Consider the following 12,023-nt stretch of genomic DNA (forward strand, 5'->3'; position numbering starts at 1 on the left):
ACAAGGCCAAAATCAAGGTGTCACCAAAATAGGTTCTTAAGTGAAGCTTCATGAAAAATACCTGTTTCCAAGTTCACTAAAGATATTGACAGAACTCAATTCCTTATGGATAAGGTATCCCTTTCCTAGCTGGCCAGCAGCCTGGGTGAGGGGTGGGGGTAGGGAATACAGGATACAGCAGAGGCAACTCAGCTCCCTAAAGGCTGCTATAGTCATTGGCATGGGTACCCTCCATATTCAAATCAACAAGAGAGCATCAAATCTCTGTGACTTCTCATTTTCTTACCTGCTTGGAAAACCTCTCTTTTTTAAAGGAATTCTAAATAATTAGATGAAGTCTACCTGGATAATATCCCTCTCTCAAGGTCAACTGTGCCATATAGCATAATCATAGAAAAATCCCCTGGGAAAGGGAATGCCTACCCACTCCAGTATTCTTGCCTGGGAAATCCCATGGACAGAGGAGCATGGAGGGCTACAGTCCATGGAGTCACAACAAAGCCAGACACGGCTTAGCGACTAAACAACAACCATAGGAATGATTTCTCATCATATTCACAAGTTCCAGGAATTAAGAGTGTAGAATCTTGGGGAGTATTTTTAGAATTCTGCCTACCAAAGAGAGAACTGGAAAAATTGAGATGAGGCTCCAGATGTTAGCATTTATGAACTTAGATGCCAGCTAAAGATGTCTTACTGGAGAAAGGGCATTCAGGGGCACAACCTAAAGCTAATACTATATTAGCGTTAGGAAAGGAGTGTTAGACCTTAACTTTTTTTTTTCCGCAAATTTCACCTTGGAGAACTGCTGAGAGCCTCTTATCATGTAGATGAGTCATTATAACACATTTTATCATCTGACAATTATTCTTCAAAAATGCTCCTCTTCCAAAATGGCCCTATTATTCTCTATTGTCTGACTTATAAAATATATGCATCTAATTAGACTTTCTTCTTGCTTTAATATGGGTGTCTGTTGGGCGAGGGTGGTGATGAAATCATTCTTCATTTCCCAGAACTTTGTAAAATAAAGCTGAATACTAAACAACACCACTGTTTCCTGCTACAGGGTGGAGAATGGGAGTGAATCCTTTGCTTTGAGCACCTCTGTTGAATTTTTTCACTCCTGGTTCAAAAGGCCAGGAGATCCACTCCTGGAGTCTGGTTCTGTGGGAGGTTTTTTATTGTTTTGTTCCCAAGCAATTAGAATAAGTCATGTTTCTCCTGCTTAACCACTAGATGCTACAAGCTGAATACAATGCCCACAGTCCTGCTGATGGAGAAGTGGCATGTGGGGAATCAGTCAAGGCAGGCGACAGGAGTGAGAAGCACAGAGCAGTTGGCTTTTCCCTACTGAGTGCAAGAAAGAAGAAACAGAGGCCCGTGATTTCTTTCTGATAGCTGGTGGTAAAGACAACCCTGTGATTGTCATCCTCGGAGCCTCCAGCGTGTTAAGAGCGTGGTATGCTGCTTCAGGGCACTGATGTTTAAAAAGCTCAGCGGAGCAAGAAAAGATAAGGAAGCACCGAAGATTAATTCTGAAGTTCTTGTTAAAACCAAGCACTTTAATCCCGAGAAAGAGGGGGGGTGGGGGTGGGAATCTCTTTGTCTAGTACATTCAGCTGAGTTCATCTTCAAAATTACCAGGAGGCTGATGCACATCGGTGGCAAGGGAGGAAGTGTTTAACACAATTTCTTACGCTCAGAGTCAGGTTTCAGCTCATCTGCTGCATCCATTGTGTCTGGTCACGTGTCAACAGATCTTTATTTGGAACTGATCACTATAATGATTTTGAGGTTAACTTGGTGAATCAAAAGAGCCAACTAGGGAGACAACTGTTAAAAAAATACAGGGGGAAAGAGTGTTAATTTCCTGGCATTCATTTATTTTTTCATGTTATTAGCTGTAAATGCAAAAGCCAGGCAAAAAGCAAGAATGGATCACAGATGCCTTCCTGAAAACATGCTCAAGACCACTTAATAAGGCTTTATGCATATAATTTTGAAATAATACACATTCATTGCCAGTGTTTTATAAATTTCCTATTCAGTCAAAAGTCCCTCAACTGAGGAGTAAGTTCTTAGAGGGCCAGTGTCATCTATGCTTCATTACCATTTTAAACCAAATTATTTTTATTGTATATTTCTTTACTAACAGACCGACAAGAAGGGAGAGAGGAAGGAAGGAGAAAAGGAGAGAGAGAGAGAAGGGACAAAGAAGAAAGGAAAGGAGGGAAGGTAGGACTAATTTGGAACACATTTCAGTCACTGCAGTCGCTCAGTCGTGTCTGACTCTTTGCGACCCCATGGACTGCAGCACGCCAGTCCTCCCTGTCCATCACCAACTCCTGGAGCTTACTCAAACTCATGTCCATTGAGTCGGTGATGCCATCCAACCATCTCATCCTCTGTTATCCTCTTCTCCTCCCACCTTTAATCTTTCCCAGAATCAGGGTCTGTTCAAATGTGTCAGTTCTTTGCATCAGGTGGCCAACATATTGGAGTTTCAGCTTCAGCATCACTCATTCCAATGAATATTCAGGACTGATTTCCTTTAGGATGGACTGGTTGGATCTCCTTGCAGTCCAAGGGACTTTCTTCAACACCACAGTTCAAAAGCATCAATTCTTCGGTGCTCAGCTTTCTTTATAGTCCAACTCTCACATTCATACTTGACTACTGGAAAAACTATAGCTTTGACTAGACGTTACCATTTTTGGCACATTTAGGTATTTACTATAGGTCACAGAAGGAAATTAAGAATGCAAGCACTGATAGATCTCTGACTATATGCACACACGTTTGATCACAAGCACCTGATAATTCAATATTTTGGTCCACAACTTATTAACGTATAGGGAGTCAGCTTCCTAAGTAAATGAGTTTTCAAGCTTTGTCTTGCTCTGAAATCTTAGTCATTAAGTTTGGGAGCAGATTCTGGAAAGATTCTTCAGAAGCAACTATGCACAATTATTAGATAGACAGCCTCTTTTACAGATTAGCCATGGCAGTGCAGTGAAACACGAGAGATCCATTTGGGGCCTCTCTGACATAAACTATAGTTACACATGACCTGAGGGAAATTATGCTAAAGAAAAAAATTATTATTTCTCTATGGTAGCTCAAGGACAGTGATTTCATGAAAAAGGGACTCTGATAAACCGTCCTGTAATATTTGCATTTGGTGTTTCATTTGGAGAAGCCCAACACCCCAAAGAGCTTTATGTTTCATCAGATGCCAAAAGTGTCTCCTGCAGAGAAAGCTACAGAAGCCTGCCCAAGGTTGATCCTGCTGTCAGCAAGCTCTGGAAGAGATAACAACTCAAGAACGTGAAGCATCTTTAATCAGCCCCCTTAGTGAACATATGCAAATGTCTGCCCCAGATTTCATCTGAAAAAGAAAAGTTAAGATAAATTAACCGGAAGTATCTGAGGAGATATCCAGAATATATTTAGAAAAATTATGAGAGTAATGAGGTAGATTCATGTTCTTTCCAGAACGAAACTGAGCTTTTGTCTAGGTTCACAGAGGCAAAGTGAAAGGATGGATGCTGTCACTCCTACTTTCTACACTCATTGTATAACACTGCTGTGAACCCGTTGCACTCTTCCTCATGAAGAGAGAAGCAGCTTTAACTGCTTTAAAAAAAAATACTCCTGCGCATTTTTCATTCTGAGGTGATTCACAAGGAGGTGGCTGTTTCGTCACTAAGTCGTGTCCAACTCTTGTGACCCCATGGACTATAGCCCAGCAGACTCTTCTCTGTCCATGGGATTTTCCAAGCAAGAACACTGGAATGGGTTGCCATTTCCTTCCCCAGGGCATCTTCCTGACCCTGGGATCGAACCCGGTCTCCTCCACTGCAGGCAGATTCTTTACCAACTGAGCCACCAGGGAAGCCTGATTCACAAGTGAAAACCTATTTGCCAGCATTTGACTAAATCATATTTTCAGAATTCTTCATCGGTCTTCCCTGAGCGGCACACAAACCTCATATTATATGTACAGTCATTGTTTTAAATTGAAGTATAGTTGATGTATAAGATTTATTAGTTTCACATGTACAATATGGTAATTTGCTACTTTAATAGATTACATACCATACACACACAAACAAGCTAAAAATGGATTAAAAATTTAAATGTAAAGACCAAAATCATAATCTGACAATAGTTTGTGTATTGTATCTTTCAGGTAGTTCAGAGTCTTTATATATAATTTAGATTTTATCCTACTTCATGCTTCAGCTTCTCTCATTTTGAATCACAATATTCTCTCTAGATCTTTTTAATGGATTCACATTAATTGGGGAGTTGTGAAATAGACTCATCAAGGAATGCGGTGGTTTTCAAGAACGCCAAGTTACTAAAAGTCTGGCTTTGATTATCTATTAGGAAAAAACAAAAACACTGTTGATCATTATTTATGATGCTTCATTCTACAATGTGGGAAACGTTCCCTCAGATGAAAGTGAGTCATTTAACATTTATATTTCTCAACAGATATTCACTGAGGGAGGGAAAGCATACACCAATTAATGGGAAGGATCTGTCTAGAGATAAGAAACATTAAAATGCAATATACAGAACTTCTTTTGAGCTCAAAGCACATAAACAAAAGGATTGCAGACATTGTCCCTCTCATAGCCAATTTACAAAGTGTGTCCAATTCAGTAATTATGCCTTAGAAAAAATGAACTAACAAGACCAAAAGCTAAAATGCCACTCCAACTGCAGTCTTCACTCTACAGAAGGTACTACCTCTACAAATTCACTGCAGACTTTACAGCCTTTAATGGCTTCTTCCTTACTTCTTATTCCCATATTAAGACCTCATATTTAATTCAACTCTCAGATCTAAAAGAATGGAAATTTTTATTTAAAATCGTATACAAAAATGAGCAAACTTCCTTAGGGTCTGGACCACCAATGGATGTGATTTTACTACCACATGTGCCACCATTGGAAAAGCAGAGCAGAAAGCTGATTGGACTTGATAAATTCTGTCCATCCCATATTGACAGACACCCTTCTTGCTGCGAGGCCTTAAAATGGCCACTGAACCTCTCTCAAGCTCAACTAAAAAACACTAAAAGTTTACTATGTACCATGGACAAAATGTGAATATAAAACCACCTCTTGCTATGAACAAGGTCTAAAGAGGAGACAGGGAGACCAAAAATGATGAGATTCCTAGGGCATGTAGTGAAGATAGGGCTCATCTTTCTCACAAATTTATTTTCTATAAACATGCTTTTTAAACTTCTATGTAACAAAAATGTGTATAATCACTGTTCATTTAGTGCCTGTTGCATGCAGACACTGTAACCATACATATCTTATCAAATCTTAATGAATTATGATTTTATACTTGAATATTAATAAACTGGACTTCAGGGATGTTAAATCATGTGTCCAAGATAGTAATTTCTAACAAATGGTAGAAATAGAATTTGAAACTAGATCTGACAGAAGAGTACCCCCTGGTCACCTGCCAACACGCTATAGACTTCTTATGTGCTTCTCATAATAATAAAGTGGAGGTTTTCCCTAAAGTAATGCGCCGTGTCTCAAGTATCTGCTAGGTTTTTCACCATGGTATCTACCTCCACTGGCTAATTTCAATTCTTGTATCTGTAGCATCTAATCACGGGGTAAGAGAGTCTGGAAAATTGACTAAAACTATATCAGTAAGAGTTACTCTCTATTCATCCAGAGCATATCTTAGATTTGGCCAGTCTAGTTAGGGTCATGAAAGAGAAAATCATAATCCACGTGATGCAGTATAGAAGGCATCCTGAACCTGTCCACACCTCTGTGTCAGAGGAGATTTGGAATGTCACAGCATTAGTGTGTGTGATTTTCTATTTACATATAATTTCATTCATGAATGTTTGGAACATGATCTTTCAGTTCAGTTCAGTCACTCAGTTGTGTCCATGTCATTGCGAGCCCATGGACTGCAGCATTCCAGGCTTCCCTGTCCATCACCAACTCCCAGAGCTTGCTCAAATTCATGTCCATCGAGTCGGTGATGCCATCCAACCATCTCATCCTCTGTCATCCCCTTCTCCTCTCCCTTCAATCTTTCCCAGAGTCAAGGTCTTTTCCAATGAGTCAGTTCTTCACATCAGGTGGCCGAAGAAATGGAGTTTCAGCTTCAGCATCAGTCCTTCAAATGAATATTCAGAACTAATTTCATTTAGGATACTGGTTAGATCGCCATGCTGTCCAAGGAACACTCAAGAGTCTTCTCTAGCACCACAGTTTAAAGGCATCAGTTCTTTGGCACTCAGTTTTCTTTACAGTCCAACTCTCACATCCATACATGACTACTGGAAAGCCATAACTTTGACTAGATGGACGATTGTTGGCAAAGTAATGTCTCTGCTTTTTAATATGCTGTCTAGTTTGGTCATAGCTTTTCTTGCAAGAAGCAAGTGTCTTTTACTTTCATGGCTGCAGTCACCATGTGTAGTGATTTTGGAGCCACCCAAAATAAAATCTGCCACTGTTTCCATTGTTTCTCCATCTATTTTCCATGAAGTGATGGGACTGGATGCCATGATCTTAGATTTCTGAATGTTGAGTTTTAAGCCAACTTTTTCACGCTCCTCTTTCACTTTCATCAAGAGGTTTTTTAGTTCCTCTTCACTTTCTGCCATAAGGATAGTGCCATCTGTGTATCTGGAGTTATCGATATTTCTTCCAGCAATCTTGATTCCAGCTTGTGCTTCACCCAGCTGAGCATTTCGCATGATGTAATCTGCATATAAGTTAAATAAGCAGGGTGACAATATACAGCCTTTACATACTGCTTTCCCAATTTGGAACCTGTCTGTTGTTCCATGTCTAGTTCTAACTGTTGCTTCTTGATCTGCATACAGATTTATCAGGATGCAGGTAAGGTCATCTGTATTCCTATCTCTAAGAATTTTCCACAGTTTGTTGTGATCCACACAGTCAAAGGCTTTGGCATATGATATAAAACAGAAGTAGATGTTTTTCTACAAGTTTCTAGATGTTTTTCTGCCAAGTAGATGTTGGCAATTTGATCCCTCTTTCCTCTGTCTTTTCTAAATCCACCTGGAACATCTGGAATTTCATGGTTCATATACTGTTGAAGTCTGCTTGAAGAATTTTAAGCATAACTTTGCTGGCGTGTGATATGAGTGCAACTGTATAGTAGTTTGAACATTCTTTGGCATTGCATTTCTTTGGGATTGGAATGAAAACTGACCTTTTCCAGTCCTGTGGCCACTGCTGAGTTTTCCAAATTTGCTGGCATATTGAGTGCAGCACCTTCACAGCATCACCTTTCAGAATTTGAAATAGCTCAACTAGAATTCCATCACTTCCACTAGCTTTGTTCATAGTGATGCTTCCTAAGGCCCACTTGACTTCCCATTCCAGGATGTCTGGCTCTAGGAGAATGATCACACCATCGTGATTATCTGGGTCATGAAGATCATTTTTGTACAGTTCTTCTGTGTATTCTTGCCACTTCTTAATATCTTCTGCTTTTGTTAGGTCCATATTATTTCTGTCCTTTATTGTACCCATCTTTGCATGAAATGTTCCCTTGGTATCTCTAATGTTTTTTTTTTTTTTTTTTTTTAATTTTATTTTATTAGTTGGAGGCCAATCACTTCACAACATTTCAGTGGGTTTTGTCATACATTGACACGAATCAGCCATTGAGTTACACGTATTCCCCATCCCGATCCCCCCTCCCACCTCCCTCTCCACCCGACTCCTCTGGGTCCTCCCAGTGCACCAGGCCCAAGCACTCGTCTCATGCATCCCACCTGGGCTAGTGATCTGATTCACCATAGATAATATACATGCTGTTCTTTTGAAACATCCCACCCTCACCTTCTCCCACAGAGTTCAAAAGTCTGTTCTGTACTTCTGTGTTTCTTTTTCTGTTTTGCATATAGGGTTATCGTTACCATCTTTCTAAATTCCGTATATATGTGTTAGTATGCTGTAATGTTCTTTATCTTTCTGGCTTACTTCACTCTGTATAATGGGCTCCAGTTTCGTCCATCTCATTAGAACTGATTCAAATGAATTCTTTTTAACGGCTGAGTAATATTCCATGGTGTATATGTACCACAGCTTCCTTATCCATTCATCTGCGGATGGGCATCTAGGCTGCTTCCATGTCCTGGCTATTATAAACAGTGCTGCGATGAACATTGGGGTGCACGTGTCTCTTTCAGATCTGGTTTCCTCGGTGTGTATGCCCAGAAGTGGTATTGCTGGGTCATATGGCAGTTCTATTTCCAGTTTTTTAAGAAATCTCCACACTGTTTTCCATAGTGGCTGTACTAGTTTGCATTCCCACCAACAGTGTAAGAGGGTTCCCTTTTCTCCACACCCTCTCCAGCATTTATTGCTTGTAGACTTTTGGATAGCAGCCATCCTGACTGGGGTGTAATGGTACCTCATTGTGGTTTTGATTTGCATTTCTCTGATAATGAGTGATGTGGAGCATCTTTTCATGTGTTTGTTAGCCATCTGTATGTCTTCTTTGGAGAAATGTCTGTTTAGTTCTTTGGCCCATTTTTTGACTGGGTCATTTATTTTTCTAGAATTGAGCTTCAGGAGTTGCTTGTATATTTTTGAGATTAATCCTTTGTCTGTTTCTTCATTTGCTATTATTTTCTCCCAATCTGAGGGCTGTCTTTTCACCTTACTTATAGTTTCCTTTGTAGTGCAGAAGCTTTTAAGTTTCATTACGTCCCATTTGTTTAGTTTTGCTTTTATCTCCAATATTCTGGGAGGTGGGTCATAGAGGATCCTGCTGAGATTTATGTCAGAGAGTGTTTTGCCTATGTTCTCCTCTAGGAGTTTTATAGTTTCTGGTCTTACATTTAGATCTTTAATCCATTTTGAATTTATTTTTGTGTATGGTGTTAGAAAGTGTTCTAGTTTCATTCTTTTACAAGTGGTTGACCAGTTTTCCCAGCACCATTTGTTAAAGAGGTTGTCTTTCTTCCATTGTATATCCTTGCCTCCTTTGTCAAAGATAAGGTATCCATAGGTTCGTGGATTTATCTCTGGGCTTTCTATTCTGTTCCATTGATCTATATTTCTGTCTTTGTGCCAGTACCATACTGTCTTGATGACTGTGGCTTTGTAGTAGAGTCTGAAGTCAGGGAGGGTGATTCCTCCAGTTCCATTCTTCTTTCTCAAGATTACTTTGGCTATTCGTGGTTTTCTGTATTTCCATACAAATTGTGAAATTATTTGTTCTAGTTCTGTGAAAAATACCGTTGGTAGCTTGATAGGGATTGCATTGAATCTATAGATTGCTTTGGGTAGAATAGCCATTTTGACAATATTGATTCTTCCAATCCATGAACACGGTATGTTTCTCCATCTGTTTGTGTCCTCTAGTCTTTCCCATTCTATTGTTTTCTTCTATTTCTTTGCACTGATCCCTGAGGAAGGTGTTCTCATCTCTCCTTGCTATTCTTTGGAACTCTGCATTCGAATGGTATATCTTTCCTTTTCTGCTTTGCCTTTAACTTCTCTTCTTTCCTCAGCTATTTCTAAGACCTCCTCAAACAACCATTGTGCCTTTTTTGACTTTTTTTTTTTTTTTTTGCTTGGGAATGGTCTGATCACTGCCTGCTGTACAATGTCATGAACCTCTGTCCATAATTCTTCAGGCACTCTGTCTATTAGATATAATCCCTTGAATATATTTGCCATTTCTACTGTATGATCATAAGGGGTTTTATTTAGATCATACCTGAATGGTCTAGTGGTTTTCCCTACTTTCTTCAATTTAAGTCTGAATTTGGCAACAAAGAGTTCATAATCTGCACCAGAGTCAGCTCCTGGTCTTGTTTTTGCTGACTATATAGTTTCTCCATCTTTGGCTGCAAAGAATAGAATCAGTCTGATTTTGGTATTGACTATCTGGTGATGTCCCTGTGTAGAGTCTTCTCTTGTGTTGTTGGAAGAGGGTGTTTGCTGTGACCAGTGCATTTTCCTGGCAAAACTCTGTTAGCCTTTGATCTGCTTCATTCCGTACTCCAAGCCCAAATTTGCTGTTACTCCAGGTATCTCTTGACTTCCTACTTTTGTATTCCACTTCCCTATAGTGAAAAGGACATCTTTTTTGGGTGTTAGTTCTAGAAGATCTTGTAAGTCTTCATAGAAATGATCTGTAGCTAATCAAAATTTTTTTTAAAAAAGACCACTCAAAAACTAAAGCAAAAATTCAGACAAAAGCAAAAAGGAACAAAATTCAGTTTCAGAGAAAATGTCACTTGCCAAATCTGGAAAGAACAGAGATAATGGTGGCCTAAGAACAACAACAAAAAAATAATATATAAAATCCAGAATGATCTGGCAACAAATTCTTAAATAAAATGAAGTTCTTGCTCCAAAAATATAGGAGGAGGAAAACCACTTCAGAGTGGGAAGTAGGGGAGAAACATGCTATCAGTAATTGAGAAAAAAAAATTGTTTTTGCTGAAGAATGAATCACTGACTATAAGGAGAGAATGAAAGGTACTACTGAGAATAGCAAAACTTTCTGAGCATTTTCCATGTTCTAAGCTCTGTGGTGACTATGAACTTTAAAGACCTACTTTGGGGGAAAGGAAGAGAGGAATTGCATTGTGATTGGTGGGTGATACAGGTTAGTCCAGAGCACCATGAGAACCCTTGTCAAACACAGCACTGTTTAGACAGGAAATAGAAGGAAAGGCTTCCCAGAAGAGGCTTCAGCTATGCTAAGGCTTGAGCAATGTGTGAAACTACTCAGGCAAAGAAAGAGAGGAAGGACTTGGAGTCAAAAATGCAGAAGACATGTCAGGAGTTCCATGAACCGCTCAATTAAAAACCAAATGAGAGATCTCAAGCCATTGTTTTCTGGCCAGTGACATTTAAGGAACAGTCTACAACAGTGTCACATTGAGGCAAAATATGCGTGCATCTCCCACTCAAACTGACTCTCATTTGGTAGTGATAAGCTTCCAAAACAATGGATAGTGTAAGGAGTAGGAAAACCACTGACTTAAGAATCAGACCAATTTGGATTTAAATCCTTGTTCCACAACCCTTACTGAGTGAACCTGGGTAAATGGTCTGACTTCCTTGAATCCTGACTGAGTCTTTGGCAGCCTCCTCATAGGCATATCATGAGAATTAAGTGGTGTCCTATATGATTGAGTATAATGCGTTATGTAGCTTCAGTGCTTAATAAAAACTGATATTATAATTATTGCCAATACATATGAAAGAACATTAAACTTGGAATCTGGAGACATGAAATATGTGACATTAGACAGTGCTAAGTCATTCAAACCCAAATTGCTCATTTATTAAAAAACAAAAAAATTCAGCTCTAAGATTGTTTTATAATAGAAATCACATGTGGTAATACCTAAGAATGCACCTAGCACAGTATCTAGCATGTACAAGAACACTAATAAATTTTACTTAACTATGAGTCTGAAATATCTACGTTTAGAGACATAAAGTTGAATACAAAATGTGCTTTTGTGAATAATATTAGTAAATTATTACTTTTAGTGTTCTTCCGTGTTGGGCATCTTTTAGATATTTTATATATACTTTCTCATTTGGTCCTAAAGATCATCCTTTTATTTTCTTTAGAAGTAGAATTATTGCTCGACTTCTCACAGTAATTTTTTGACCATTTGAACATCATCTTTAAAAGGCTTCATAATTTTCAAGGGTTCTTTGTTTCACTACATAAAAGGATCTAAAGATTAGCGCTTATGAAGTGGAGAAGAGTCCAGCTATGAAACAGTTCCAGAGAAGTAACATCATCATCTATCTACCAACACCAAAGGACTGTTGTACCTTTAAGGTGGGACAGACATCCTTAACCTCTTAGAACCCACACTGTAGTTCAAGGAAATAGATCATGTAAACAGATTCATATTCTTGATGCAGTATGTACTAGAGATATATTGATAGTGCAGTTATTAGAGTTAAATGAATTCCAAGATTAAAACTGCATCTGACTGAAGTGA

The sequence above is a fragment of the Muntiacus reevesi genome, chromosome 17 (assembly GCF_963930625.1).
Source record: "Muntiacus reevesi chromosome 17, mMunRee1.1, whole genome shotgun sequence".
NCBI lineage: Eukaryota > Metazoa > Chordata > Mammalia > Artiodactyla > Cervidae > Muntiacus > Muntiacus reevesi.